The sequence below is a fragment of the Microtus pennsylvanicus genome, chromosome 9 (assembly GCF_037038515.1).
Source record: "Microtus pennsylvanicus isolate mMicPen1 chromosome 9, mMicPen1.hap1, whole genome shotgun sequence".
Taxonomy (NCBI): Eukaryota; Metazoa; Chordata; class Mammalia; order Rodentia; family Cricetidae; genus Microtus; species Microtus pennsylvanicus.
In genome coordinates, this window is record NC_134587.1 from 21,800,946 (window position 1) to 21,816,895 (window position 15,950).

Here is a 15,950-nt window from a genome sequence, read left to right on the forward strand (position 1 = left end):
TACTTTTCCTCAAAATAAGGGACCCTACTAATTTTTTCATTATATTGTGTGGGAAAAGCTGATAAGAATTTTGTGCAAGCTGTATGTATTAAACTTGCATTCTGAATTTTAATTAGATGGTATGTTTTGCTGTTGGTTTTTGTCTTATAAAATATATCCTAAGGAAAGTTAACATGGCACCTTGCTTAGGGAAAAATCCCCTTGGCACTTATTGTAAACTGGAATCTAGTTGACTGGGGAGCAAAATGGGGAAACATGTGACTATATCACTTAAATATTTTAGAATTAGAGTTTAGGCTGCAAGCCATAAAGTTGGAGATATCTCATGACTTGTCATTAGAAAACTTAGCTGCTTTTGAGTTTTTCTTGGTTTTGTTATTGTTTGTTTGTATGTGTGCTTGTTCGTAGGAGAACAGAAAAAGGCAAAATTTGAAGGTTGATAAATAGGACATTTGAAATGTATAGTCAAGATCTCAATAATTTATTTTTAAAATTTAATTAATTTAGAATGAATGGAAGATTTTCCTAATCAAGGATGAAAATGAGTGTCTCACTTTTTCCTTTGTAGAAAAAAAAATGAAAAAGGACCAATTTTATTTCAGCTCTAAAAATCATTTTCTTTTATATTCTTCTCAAAACAAATATCTAATAAGTACTTTCATATTGTTTTATGTGTGTGATTTATATTTCATTTCCATTGTCAGTAATTAAAATGTTGCTGAAACCCAGCAGGAATAATGGATGTCCCTAAATCAGCTGTCATTCAACATTATTTTTGTTCTTGTTATATTTAGTGGAAAAAAACTTTTGTGAACTTTTATTGCTAAGCATTGCTGGTTAAAGCTAAGAAAACACTTTGTTCCACCAAAAGTTGATGCTACTTAGAACCTGCTTGGCTCCTACATTCCTTTCAGCATCGGAACTGTGATAACCTAGGACCCTCTCATACTCCATACTCAGCACAGCACAGCACAGCACAGCAATCTTACCAACAAGGATTTTCTCTGTCTGTTAACTACTAAACACACAGCACTCTTTTACCAACAAGATGTTTCTCTGTCGGTTACACTTTCTCAGACTGTTTTTTTTTTTTTTTTTTTTTACCCTCTCCTCCCAAGTTTCTCCCTTAGCCTCCCAAATATCTGGCCTTTTATGGAACCATTCTTGCTCATCCTCCCTCTTTATCTGCTGGCCTTTCCTTTCACCAAGAAGCAGTACCAACGGGACAGCTCCACTTTTTCATCCCAGATGCTTTGACCCTTGAAGATGGGTCTTTCTCTCCACAAAATTGCAGCTGGTTTTGCTGACTAAGTTCTCACATGTACCAGTGTCTTTTGGACTGGGAGGGGCATTCATGCCTGTAAGGGCAGCACGTGGGTGCTAGAGATGGGAGGATCAGAAGTTCATCCTCATCCTTGGGTACGTAGCAAGTTTCAGGCCAGCCTTGACTATGTGAGACCCTGTCTCAAAACAAACAAACAAAAGCACAACTTTGCCTAAAACTTGGCAGCATTTGTAATCACTTGTGTGTGGGGGGGTCTTTCTTATATAAACAGGTTTTTTAAAGTTTATATTTTTATGTGAATACATTTATTCACTAGAAGACTGTCATATTCAGAGTCTTACATTTAAAATATATTTAAATTGAGGCAATAAGAGCTGACATAAACACGAGGCCATGAGAGCTAATGACAACTGACCAATGTTACCTCATCAATAAGCAAGAAATCGCCGGGCAGTGGTGGTGCACTCCTTTAATCCCAGCACTCGGGAGGCAGAGGCAGGCGGATCTCTGTGAGTTCGAGGCCAGCCTGATCTACAGAGCTAGTTCCAGGACAGGCTCCAAAGCCACAGAGAAACCCTGTCTCAAAAAAATCAAAAATAAATAAATAAATAAATAAATAAATAAATAAATAAATAAATAAATAAGCAATAAATCATGGCTATCCCCGACATGCTGCTTAAGGGCTTAATTCTTTTTTAAAATATTTTTCTGTTTAAAACAATTTTTAAATTTAAATAGTCTCGATTATATTCTCCCCTTCCCCCAAGTCATTCCAGATCCACTCTCCCTCCCTACCCACCCCAACGTTAATTTCTTTCTTGAAAAATCAATACTACAAACCCTCCCTCCCAAACCAAAATGAAAATACCCCCCAAAACAAAACAAATAAGCAAAAGCCCCCACCAAATTGTAACCAAATAAAAGCATACAAAAATACTGTAGACTCTATTATATGTTGATCAACAACTCCTGGGCATGAGCTCTGCCCTGGAGTGGTTGATATACCCAGTGCCACTTCATTGAGAAAAACTGATTTTCCTGCTCCCAGCAGATATAAATGACAGTTCAGCTGTTATTTTTACTCTAGTGGCTAGATATTCATTCATTCATTCATTCTTTAAAATACAACAAAATAAAATATAAGATAAAAACTTTCACATTGAAGCTGGGCAAGACAAACCAACAGAGAAGGAAAAGAGTCCAAGAGAACCAGAGACCCCCTCGTTTGAACACTCAGGAATCCCATAGTTGGAGCTTCCTGTAAGGATGTGTGAGGACCTACCCTACCTTGCATGTAATCTGTACCATTTCTGGCACTGGGCCCTGCGTCAGATGAAAAGGGGAGACAAGCATCCGTGTATTCTCTGTGCCTTGACTGCAGTCATGCCAGCTGTCCAGAGCAGCTGCTGGAACTTCCCTGGATTGGGGGCTGTAACCTGAAACTGTGAGCCAGAATAACCCCCTTTCTTCTCAGTTGCTTTGTCAGGTAGGAAAGAAGCTGAGACACTCCAATTCCAGGCTCTCCGAGAGGAGGGAACCTTTGTCAGGCAGCCTGAGGAGCCATAGAAATGCAAATGGCCCACCTGAGCCCAGAGAACTGTCCCCAAGTCTGGCTGCTTGGTAGTCATGATAGAAAAGGAGGGGCAAGAGGCTCTACTTAGGCTGATGTGGACAAGGTTTAAAATGAATGTAGAACTTGGGTGACTTTACCCCAGAAGTAAACAGCAGAACCCCAAGGAACTCTCCAGCACCAGGGCAGAGAGTGGACCAGAACCTCATAAAGGCCAGGACACTGCAGTGCTCTACAGTGTTTACTGTATTCATATTTGCTCATGATAGTTAGGGGGACAATTTCCTTTTGAAATATACCATAGAAAGGAAGAAATAGAAGATGCCTCTGTCTGATATCTCTACAGAAGGGAGAAGTGGTGAAAACAGAGGCTCTGAGAATGCACCAGCTCTGGTAGATCTTCTTATTGAAGAAGAATGTTTAAACAAGCAGGCAGGCGGTGAGCAGAAAAGAACAGCAGCACTGAGCCCGGGGACCATGGCCAGGGCTCAAAACTAACTCAGGTGGTTTCAGGATTAGGTCGTGCCACACCTTCAGCCACATTTCCTGAAATACGTAAATCCTTCACCACCCGAAAGACCCAACTGAGTTTCCTGACCTTGTCCCGATCCATCAACCTCAGGCTGCCTGCTGCCTGTGCACGTCACTGTGGCACTTGACATTTGACCCCCTGGTGTACCTGCTTCCCTGTGAACATTCTCCCCTAGAGGATACGTTCCCTAGTGCGGCCAAGACTATCTATCCCTCCCCTGGAGCCCCTGAAGTATGCCCCGCAGTAGGAGTGCATTAATCATTATAGTCCTTCCAGGAAGCTGATTTCCAACTATGACAAACAGGAATCAGTAATGTTGAGAGGTAATTAGAACAAGATGAAATTAAATATTCAATGTGGAAAATGAGAATCTGTGCAGGGTAGAGATTTCTCCTCTGTAGCCTTGACAGACAGCAAGGCTGTGGAACCATGAAAACATGGTTGGAAGCATGCACGAAAAGAAGTGGATTCGTGTGACTTCTTCACAACTCAGGCTGTGTATTGGGGAAAGCGGTTGGAACTCAACTTTGCCGAGATGTTTAAATAAGAATGACTTAATTTTTGCCTTCATGTGAAGCTCCAAAGTTGTGCTGTCTCTCAAAACAAGATAAGATCGTTAGAATTTAATAATTTCACAAAATCAGAAAGCCATCAAACATTTGGTACATGTACCAGACATCTGTTATGTGTGACTTCCTAGACCTAACTCCGCAGACTTTTGGAGGAGTCTGTGTGACTCATGATCCTTTGTTCCCTCCCAGAAACAACCTTATGGGGACCTAATTTAATGTAGCCCAGTCACTGGCTGTTCATCCGTGACTAAAATGACATCAGCCAGAGTCTTCCAGTGGTGCAGAACTTAGAGAGCAAGCAAGCTCCCTTGGTCCTGATGTTGCCTCAGCTGCTGCTGAAGACCCCAGTTTGTTGTCTCAAAATACCACTTAGGGGTGGGAGAGCTAGCTTGGTGATTAAGAGCACCCGCTGCTCTCTCGCAGAGGACCTGGATTCAATTCCCAGCACCCATGTCTAACAGTGAACAACAAACAGTAACTCTAGCTCCAAGGGATCAGACCCCTCTAGTATCTGCAAGCACCAGGACCCACATGCACATTCTAACCCTGCCCATGATACACACACACACTCACACACACACACACACACACACACACACACACACACACACACACACACACACTCACACACACACACACACACACACAAATAAAAATAAAATACATTTTTGTGTTTTGTTTTTTGAGACAGTTTTTCTGGATAACAGCCCTGGTTCTCCTGAAACTTGATTTGTAGACCAGGCTAGTCTTGAACTCACAGAGATCGGCCTGCTTCTGCCTCTGTAGTGCTAGGATTAAAGACATGTGCCACCATGCCCAACTTCAATTCTTTTTTTTTTTTTAATAAGCATCTTGAACATGAGCCTTCTGGTTCTGTGTGCAATGATGAGGAAACAGCTAAGCAGAGGCACCTGCAGACTAAGATGCTCTTTTCCCCTTAGAGATCTTCATGTAGGCAGCTAAACAGAAATGAGCACGCCAGGCTTCTGAGATGGCTCGCTCGCCAGTCAGGGTACCTCCTGCCAAGTCTGATGGCCTGAGCTCAATCCCTGGAACTTACAGTGGAAGGAGAGACCCAGCTCCTGGACGGTATCTTCTGACCTCTGCACGTGTGCCATGACACACAATGATAATAAGTGGGATACATACTTTTAAATACTCAAAGAAAAACATGGGAAACAAGGATCTATATCTAGCAAAACTGTCCTTTAAAACTGACTCTCACAGTCTTCATAGATGGACCTATGCTGAGATTGCACTAAACAACCAGAGAGCAACAAACTTTGTGTGACACTCAGAGCAAGAAAGGACAATCAGACAAGGGCCGGGTGCTGAAGTTTGGATCTGGTTGAGGTCTTTTCCCTAGAGGGACGCTGTTGCCAGGTGGTTGTAGAGTTGTGGGATTCCAGTCTGCTAACTCTCTTAGATTGCCGGCCTCCTTCTGTGCTGCCTACCATGACATTGACACGGGACCCAAGGCAATGGATTCAGACCTTTGTGGGCTAAAAACATGGGACAAAAAAACCTTCTCTTTAGAAGCGATGGTGTTAAATATTCATTGCAGCAACTGAAAGCTGGTTAACATATAGCTCTTCACCTGGTGCCATCCTGGGACATCAGATGATCGTCTACCAGGAAGTGATTACAGATGATTACTAAATATGAATTTGCTGCTACAAAAGGGTCTTTGGAGTTTTTCCTAAAGTAAATCATCAGAAAATAAGACCCATTATATCCTTAAGCTTAGGGCTCTCGCTCTCCCTGTTTCATCCTGATCGGAGGCTGAGAAGGGAAGAATCAGTCACTTGTAAGAGTTCCCTCCACGCTACCCTCTAACATGAGACCTTGCTCTTACATCCTCTCCCTGGGCCCCCATCCCCTCCTCACACTTACTCTTGTGACTCCACCCTCACAGGGCCACTGTGGGGCTTGTTACAACTCTGCACACCCGTGGATGGGGAGAGTGTGTGACAGCCCATGCTAGAACACTATTCCACCATAAACCAGGAGCCAGGCACTGCCTGCTTTTCTATCGTTGGGTAAATTTTTTAAATAAAGTGTGTATGTTAATGTGTGTGTGGGGGGAAACAAATGCAGAAAAGTCAGTGATAAGAATAAAACATTGATTGACAATAAAATGCTCAGTAAATTAACAGTAGAAGGGAGCTCCCTTCATCCATATCATAAGGAACTCACCGCCAATGCTGTGTTTATGATGAAAGACTAGCTTCAGTCCCCTAAAACTGAGAAGAGAGTCTATGGCCATGCACAGAATGTGCACCTCATCTTGAAAACAAAGAGAAAAAGACTTAGTAACCGAATTGGGGAAGGAACAAGGACATACACAGGCACCCATACTGCTCAGCACCCTGCTGCATAATCTAGTCAATGTGATGCCGAGGGAATAACAAAATCTGGAGGCATACAGATTGGAGAGGGAAAGGAACTAAAGCTACCTGCCTTTGTCCACATCTGCATGATCCCACCTACAGAAGATCTGAAATAATACACATGTGTGCCCTAGGACTAACTGATGAACTTAATAAAGTCACAGAGTATAGTCATTCTATAAAACCACATGCTTGGGACTAGCAATCTGAAAGGCAACAAAAAGTCCACTCACGGCCTCATTATTCACAACAATAAAAGTGCAATTTTTATGCACACATTGTTAAGTAAAGCATAATTCCTTTGATCTATAGATTCAATATGATCCCTGTCAACATTCCAGCAGGCACCGTTGTAGCAATTGATCATCTTCAAATGGAAACGCAGAGAAGCAGGACTACCAAAACCAATTTCTGTGGAAAGAACAAAGAGTAATTACAATATTAAATTGTAAATCTTACTTATAAAGCTGCAACAATAAATGCAACATTGGCATGCTAGCCCTGTAGATCAATGAGAAAGCAGGTCCAGAGATTAGCCCATACACTGTGGTCAGTTCCTTTCAATAAAGATGCCGAAGCAGATCAATGGGGGAGCGTCTCTTCAAGAAATGCTTTTGGGATGATGATATTGAACGTCCACGCGCTCAGCAATGCACTCGAGTGCTTAGCTCACACTGTACAGAGAAGAGCTTCTGCAGTATCCACCGCACACCTCCGTGTGAGAGCTGGAGCTTGGAAGACTCCTGACAGGAGGTCACAAAAATCTTTGTGACCTCGCTTTTGGCAACGCTTTCCTAGTTATGTCTCCAAAATCACCAGCTATGAGAAAAGAAATTAGTAAGTTAGCTTTTATCAAAATGACATCACTTTCCCTTCAGAAGACAGCAACAGACCAGTAAGCACATGCAAAGGCAAATGCAGGATTGCGGGAGGGGTGAATGCATCAAACACAAGCCAAGCAACTCAACTGAAAACTGGGGAGGAAGGGGCTGGAAAGAGGGCTTAGTGGTGACGTGCACTGACTGCACCTGTGGAGGACTGGTTTGCCTTCCAGCACCAGTATCAGGTAGGTATCTGTGACTCCGGCCCCGGGGGAAATGACATATTTGGCTCTGAGGGCACAGGTACCAGGACACACTGCAGAGACAAACATGCATGCGCACACACACACAAAATAATCATTTTGAGTAGGATATTCTAAACATATCGCTAGTCCAGTATTCAGGTGGTCAGTAAGCACCAGTCATCAGGAAACTCATAATTAAAACGACAATGGAATACTAGAAATAGTTATAAACTTCTGATTGGAAAATGAAATGGCATAATTATTTTGAAAAACAATGTGATGATTTCTTAGAAGCATAAACATAAGTGTATCATATGGCCTTTCAATCCTCCTTCAGGAAAATGCATGTTCTATAGACTTGTACATGAAAAATAATAGTAGAAGCCGGGCAATGGTGGCGCACGCCTTTAATCCCAGCACTCAGGAGGCAGAGGCAGGCAGATCTCTGTGAGTTCGAGACCAGCCTGGTCTACAGAGCTAGTTCCAGGACAGGGTCCAGAGCCAGAGAAACCCTGTCTCGGAAAAAAAAATAATAATAGTAGAAATTACTGTTGTGAAAACCTGGACATTACCCAGGATCCCTCAACTGCTTACTGGCATAGTAGAATAATTCTGCTGTAAAAAGTATGAGCTAGATACATGGTAGGTGGGTAAACCCCTAAAACATGTTAAGAGAAAACAAAGCCATGTACCAAGGACATGTGTGGTATGATGTCAGTTATATAAAACTTCCACAAAGTTTAAAATATATCATCAGTGGTTCCCCTTGGCCTGGTCTGGAGGGACCGAGCAGGAGTGTTGTGAGTAAAGGTTTTCTAGGGAGAGAAAGATCCTTCACCTGGAGAGCAGTGATGTCTTAGAAAATATTTTCTTAAAAATAACTATATAGTAATAATGGATACATTTTTGTTGAATAAAATTATGCCTCAATGAAGCTATTTTAGATAAAACCTTTTTAATAATGACAAACACATCTTTTAAACTCTCATATATGAACACAGTAAATCGGGAAATAATTTTGTCATTATTGAAAAGCCTCCAAATGACATTTCATGGGATTTAGGCCTCATTTATTAAACATTAAAAAATACCAAAAAAAAACTGATTCACATCAAGAAATCCAGGAATTTACTAGAGAAAAATATTAAACTACAACTATTGCATAATTGGTGACTAGAATTCAAATTTGGGCAACTTAATTGGGACTCTGAAGCCGATATTGTAACTTTCTCATATCTGTTTCTGTTTTAGCTGTTTATATGCATGAAAGCAAGTATGGGGAGAAAAGCTGACATTGGCTTGAGAACCCTGCTATTACCTGATGTCTTACCAAGATTTACAAGACAATGAGCAGTCTCCCTAAGTTTACGTGAATTATCAACATTATTATACTTATCAATATGTTTTCCTACGTGTATATTTTTCTATATTTGTATTTTACAGTTTACATAATATTACGATGACATTAGATTTCAAGAATTTAGAGTAAGTACATTATTGTGTTTAATAATGGACTGTGTGCTGGGGCATGCTTGGTGTTCTAGCTTGCTTCTTGTTGCTGTGATAGAGCACTGACCAGAATCACCTTGGTGAGGCAGGAGTTTATTTTGCCCTAAAAGTTACAGTTTATTATCAGGAGAAGCCAAGGTAAGAACTCAAGGTACTGGGCTTGAAACAGAAACCACGAAAGAGAGCTGCTCACTGGCTTGCCCCTTCTGGCTTGCTCAACTCCCTTTCTCATAAGCCCGGGCCCACCTGCCTAGGGATGCCACTGCCCACAGCAACCTGTGCCCTCCCTACATTCATTACCAATTAAAGAAAGTGCCTCACGGACACAGACTCAAGTCGATCCATTTTTCCTTTTGAGGTTCCCTCTTCCTAGGTGACTGTGGGTTGTATCACGTTGACAGCTGAGGTTATCTAGGACATTTAAACACCTCAGCGTTACTGGAATATCTGTAGATAAACTTGCATTTTTCTGGTTTTTTTTTTCCTTTTTTTGATTTTTCTCTTTTGTCAGTCCCAGGAACTTGAAATAAGTTTCTGGTAAACTATACTCTGATTTTATTCTTTTGCTTTCTGTCTGTCTTGATAAATGCTCAGGTCTCATGACACACACCCCCACAGAGTCTCAGGTAAATCTCCAACACAACCAACACTCACCATTACAGTGAGTGTTCCCATCTGAGGACAGGCAAGGTGTCTGCGCTGATACTGGGGAAAGTGATCAGCTTTGGGCACATCTTCATGTTGTAAATGTGAGACAGAAACAGAAACACACACACACACACACTGTAAAGCAAGCCGGAATATGTCTGCACAGAAGAGAGATGACAAAGGGAAATGCTGACCCCACACAAAATTAATTCATTTATGGCCAAATAGAAATCCTGACTTTAGGAATTCTCCTGGTAGCCCTGGCATTTCCCCTTCCTGTAAGTGGCCTGATGTGACCTGTGAAGATGGTTGCTACTTTCTTGACCCAGAAAATCCTACAAAGTCATGAAAATCAAGAGTTTCAAATCTTCATGTTTACCTTGAGAACGCACAAGACCCTGCCCGGGCTATCAAGGGTACCATATCAGAAGAGCCAAAAGTATCTAAAAGATATCTAAAAGTATCTAAAAGGAGAAATGTTTGAGGTTGTGGCGGTACAATGGTGGATCTGGTAGGTGCACCCAGGCCTGCAGTGAGACTAGACATAGGGCTGGTGGCCAGAAAGAGTGCTGAATTTTCGCTGCATGTGCTTCAAAATGTAGAGAATAATGCGGAGCTTGAGGGTTTAGACATAGATTCTCTAGTCATTGAACATATCTGGGTAAACAAAAAACCTAAGATAAGTCAACGAATTTATAGAGCACAGGACAGAATTAACCTATACCCGAGGTCCCCATATAGACCATACTGTGCTACATTGAGATGATCCCCACTGGACGGGAACAAATTGTTCAGAAGCTGGAAGAGGAGGATGCACAGAAGGAAATGATATCCCAGAAAAAACCGGAAGAAGCAAAACTTATGGCATGGGAATAGATTCAGCATAAAATAAGTGCAGATAAAAATAAATAAATAAATTCCTGGTTTTGAGATCCTGTTTTCAGTGACTTAGTGTGTGGCTTTGGAAAAGTCACCTACCATTTCCCCGCTGTTACCTGTCCATGGAATGAGCCTCTCTAAACCTCCCCGCTTCTCCTAAGCATTAGCCACTGACTTTACAACGGTGTATAGCTTCCAAACTTTAACACGAGGACGCTACTGTATTTGAGGGGTAAGGCTCCCGTCCCTGCTCGACACCAGTCGTTCCCTCTTCCTTCCATTGGTTTGCAGTATGCCTGATCGTAGCTCAGCTTTCCTGCGGAATATCACAATGGCCTAGTCAGCTTGCTCAGCGTCTCCTGAATTTCACTCTGAATTAAGGAGGATCGGCCTGGTCACAGTCTTATTGTTGGAATGTACCATGATTGTCTTGGTCACATATGCTTCCATTGGCTACTCTAATATTATTTAATTGCTTGGTTTTTAAAATTACACAACTTCAGGACTAGGAGGAACATTAAAGATTATAAATGAATATTAGAACTACCCAAATAGCATGTATTAGAACTGTCCAAGTAACATGTCTCTTTGCCCAATATTTTCAAACTCCCTGATGGAAGAAATAAATATTAGTGATGTTCCTATTTGCTGCATGTTTATAGATATTCAATTAAGCTTTCTGAGACTAGAATAATATAAAATCTGAACTTTCTTTAAGAATTAAATTACTAGAGATAGCCCATCCCTGTTACCCCAGCACTGTGGGGCAGTGGAGCAAGTGGCAGGTTTGAGGCCAGCCTAGGCTACATAGATAGATTCTATCTCAAAAAAAAAGAAGAAGAAGAAGAAGAAAAGATGAATAACTTCATTGTAAGACAAATATGCAAAGATTCTAAAACTCTCCTTTGTGTATATCTAAATGACTGTGCCTGCTTCTACACAGTACTAGTTGGCTCTGGAGAAGAGGCTAAATTGTTACCTTTTATATTTGGTCTTCAGTGTGGGTACACCATGAGTATTTTTGTGTTCTAGAAATTGAGTCGTAACTTAGAGAGTACTTGTGTACTTAAAGATGCTAAAATGTGTTTTCCGTAGCTGGTGAAGAGCGCAGAACTCCAAGCTTGGCAGTCTGGCTAGGTCCTGCCAGGCTCTCCTCTCTTTTGGGATTTTAGACAGAGCATTTAATCTTTCTGACCCTGTATTTACTGATCTTTAAATGGATTGGTCTAAAACCATTTCTGGGCCCAGGTTAATTAGTGTGTAAAGTGGAATACTGTGTGACCTTCCTCTAAATGTGCGGTTTCTGCTTTAGCAAGCACACTGATCATGTTACCGTAGTCCTTGAGTCTATTTTCACCGTCTCTGTTTTCCATTTTCTGCATAAGCTATCTTTGTTTAGGCTCCTTCCTTTACTCTCTTTCTTTGTTCAAGATATGCCTTATACTTTTGCCTGCGTCTTGCTTTCTTTTCTGTAACTCTGTGACCTTCCCCTAACAGGAGTGTGTTCACTTAAACAAATCAGGGGCTGCACAGATGGCTTGATGTTAAGAGGTCCTCGGCTCTTTCAGAGGACCCTAATTTTCTTCCAGGCACCCATGTCAGGCGACCCACAACTGTCTAGAGCTCCAGCTCCAAGGGATTTGATACCCTCTCCTGGCCACTGTGTGCAGGTGCACACATGTGATACACACACACACACACACACACACACACAAACAATAAAAATAAAATTTTGTGTGGTCCCCTGTTGCGGGAGGTCCTTCCGCTCCTCCAGCCTATAGCAGCTGAGATACCAGCCCATTGGGGCGTGGTCTCTCTCCTTTTAAAAAAGCGGCTACTTCCCTTCTCGCCCCTTTTCGCTTCCTGCTCCGTTTCCAGCGACTAGATTCCTGATTGCGCAGAGGGCTGTTGTCTGGGACGGTTATCTGTAAGTTTTTTCCCCTTTAAATAAATATAACCCTATTAATCATAATTCTAAACTGGTGTGGCATTGTTTGCGACTTACACCTTCAGTCCCCCCCTAGACAAAGCACTGCAGGCCACTAATGACTGCCAAGAGAGGGAGAAATAGCCTTCTCCAGGGATGAGTCCCTAACTGGTTATCCAAGACAAGGTAGTGAGCACTAAAACCATATAAACACAAACAGCAGCAACAACACATACTCAGCAGGTTGTATTTGTATATTTGTACATGTATATATGTGTATATATAATGTATATAACAACAATAAACAATTATCAATTTGAGAGTGGATGGGGGCAAGGTAGGAATTGGAGGAAGGGGACCTGAGAGAGGAAGGGAGAAAGCATTGAAACTCAATTTTAATTAAAAATGTACAAAATTTTTAAAAGGCTAGATAATAACAAATCTTTAGAAAAACAAAACTATACTAAAATTGGTGAGCAAAGTTCCCAGCGCTGTGGAAGCTGAGGCAAGAGACACCTAGATTTAAGTTTGGGGCCAATCCGTACATAGTCACTGTGTCATGGTGAGTTTGGGGACAGCCTTTGCTACACAGAGAGACCTGTTCTCAAAAAACAGACAAAAATAACAGCAACAACAACAAAAAACAGCTAGAAGTTGATGGAGGGAAAGTGCCCTGCCAGTGCCCTGTTGAGGAGCCACCAACTGAGAAGCCCGTTCCTCCCAGGTGGGCAGAGGCTGACTGTGTGGACTGTGGAGCCGGCAGCCTGGGTTGGCCTCTGCCGTGGTCCTTTCAGACGTTGTGTCCACTCGGATCTGCTTCCTCGCCTGCAAAGTGGAAGCAAGAGCATCATCCAGTGAGGCTTCTGCAGACCCTCACAGGACAGGGGTGGTTTTGGTGCCGGTGAAGGTGGAGCTGGAGCGAGGGAGTGGCTTCGGGCAGAGGGTGGTGTGCTAGTTCTGGGTCCTCTGAAACAGCACCCTGAGCCCCACCATCTGCTGTTTCTCATCGTGTTCTTACCCTGGGCTGTACATATTGCGACAAACTCTGAAGAAGGACATTAGCATATTTGTGGGTGATGCTCTTTTCATTTAATTTGAAGCTACCTAGTGCAAACTTTTTTCCCGAATCACTTTTTGTTTTGTTTTGTTTTCTACCCTGCTTCTCAACCGGCATGCCATAATTATTATGCTCTAAGATATTAAAGGTGGAAAAGGGGCCCCGGAACAGTCCTTTTATCTATCATTTTATCTATCATTCCATTTGAAAAGCAGCACACACAAAACTTGTTCTTAGCAAATGTTAATTGATGAAAACATTTCCGTACTAACATCCGAGGAACGCAATATGTTCTCGGCTCTTTCAAAGCACAGAAAAATCTAGCCACTCACAAGAAAGCTAGTTATTTATTGCTGCACGACGTCTGAAAATCTTTGTTTTTACACCAAGGCTCTTTCATTCTCTATCAAAGCAAGTTTTGAAAGATGCTGCCCCTACCCCCAACACACACTGCTTTTTTTTTTCATAAGGGAAAGCCAGCTGAATTATTTAGTAAGGTTCTAGATGAGCACAAAGATTACTTTCCACTTCAATATTTAAATCCATGAAGGTTTTAAGGGCAGTATTTGCACAGTTCTGAAGAATGAGTAAAACAAGTCACACCCAAAAGTGAAGCACAGAAAAAGATTGTCACTGGTATACTAAGTTCTTTAGGGTTTATGGAATTATAATGTTGCGCAGACCTGCAACATGGAAGATAATTCTGGGTGAATCAATGAATAGTTTGTTTTTGTCAGACTCTCTCAGATGGAAAAGAAATTAACCCCTACTGCTAAAGGGTCAGTTAGTACAGAGACTTTATCAGATTTTAAATATTCTCTTAGAACTGTAAAAATAAACCCCACATTTCAATAAATGTAGAAATTAAAATTACCAGACTCTAAGATGTCACACTGCAAAGAATTGTCTTTTAAAAAAACTAGATCTTCATGTTTTTATTCAAATATAAATGTAAGGGGGAGATATAATGCATAATAATAGTAAAAACAAGACTTAGCAGAGGCAACCTTCTGTAATGTATTGCTCAACCAATTAATTAGAGAAATGTCTCTATATTTTATTTATGTATTTACTTTTGCTATTTATCCCTGGCTGCCCTTGAGTTCTCTCTGTAGACCAGGTTGGCGTGCAAGTCAGTGATCCTCCTGCCTCTGCCTCCAGAGTGCTGGGATTACAGGCGTGTGCCATTATGCTCTGGCAAGTATCATTTAGATGCCTGAGAAGTATCATTTATTTTAAAAGTTTTGACGTGCTGCTCAGTTAAGAAATGCTATTGCAGCCTGTCCTGAGACTAAGAGGTTCCTTTCACAATGACTGCCATTTAGAGTTTTCATCTTCACATTGGTGCGCTGGCAGCTCTAGAAATCAAAACCCCGTTCCCAAAGCCCCAGAGGAGCCCTGCGGTCTCCCTGACTGTGATCTGCTCCCTGCTCCCTGGGGCTATACGAGAACCTCAAGATTTTGTTTTGGAGGAAAGGAGGGTAGAAAATTAAAGAGTCATAGAAATAGACATTAGACATGTTTGGAAATTCCAGTATTTTGTTAATTAATAAAACCCAGTATTTGTGCAATTAACATACACAAATGTAAAATTATTTTGCTTGGGTTCTCTATGATGTCAGTGAACTCTATTCACACAGTCTAGATGGGCAGTTCTCGTCAGACGTGTTGTACTTCTGAGATTCTTTATTCCTCTAAAGGGTGATAGAACTGACTAACGTAATTATCTGGGCCTGACCTGAAATGTCCTCTTTGAACTTCTAAATAATTGAGTAATACAGAAAGGATATTAGGCTAGTCAAATTTTCTATTCTTCCAGAGTCCCTTTCTGTAATTTGGTTTTTTGTTTTTTTTTTGAATTTTTGAGACAGGGTTTCTCCGTAGCTTTTTGGTGCCTGTCCTGGAACTAGCTCTTGTAGACCAGGCTGGCCTCGAACTCACAGAGATCCGCCTGCCTCTGCCTCCCGAGTGCTGGGATTAAAGGCGTGCGCCACCACCGCCCGGCCCCTTTCTGTAATTTGTTGTCTAGGCATTTATACATTCCATTCATATTGCCGAATTTCTTGACATGGGTTGTTTATATTAGGTATATATATATTATATATAGTTTACCTTGAGTTATTTTGCATTTTCAGATAATATTTGTGTTTACACTTAAAGTGATGTTTTTAGATAGTTCATGGTTTGCCTTGCTTATGCTTGGTCTGACAGTTGCTACCTTTTGTTTTGTTAATGTAGTTTAACCTTAATGCATAGATGTCAATATTGTTGCAGTTAACCCTATATCTTATTTTTTTAAAGCTTACAACACCTATTTATTCTTTGTCTTTGCCTTTGATTTCTTTTGAATTGAACACCTCTATTCTGCTTTAGCTCTACTTTAAGAGATTCATAATTATACTCTTGGTGGCTCCTCTATAATTTGTAGTTTAATTCATCTCTGTCTACAACAATATTTGCCATACCTAATCTTTTTCTACATATGATGTATCAATATATAATTTTCTTTGTAATA

The 15,950-nt window shown here is 41.3% G+C and overlaps 1 protein-coding gene and 1 pseudogene across 5 annotated transcripts in view; both read left to right on the plus strand.

Annotated features, from left to right (window-relative positions):
- Nucleotides 1–15,950, plus strand: part of Ccdc148 (coiled-coil domain containing 148) — a 250,222-nt gene that overhangs the window by 1,075 nt on the left and 233,197 nt on the right. The window lies entirely within an intron of this gene.
- The window catches only part of LOC142857248 (gem-associated protein 8 pseudogene), a 65,890-nt pseudogene that overhangs the window by 1,071 nt on the left and 48,869 nt on the right, over nucleotides 1–15,950 (plus strand).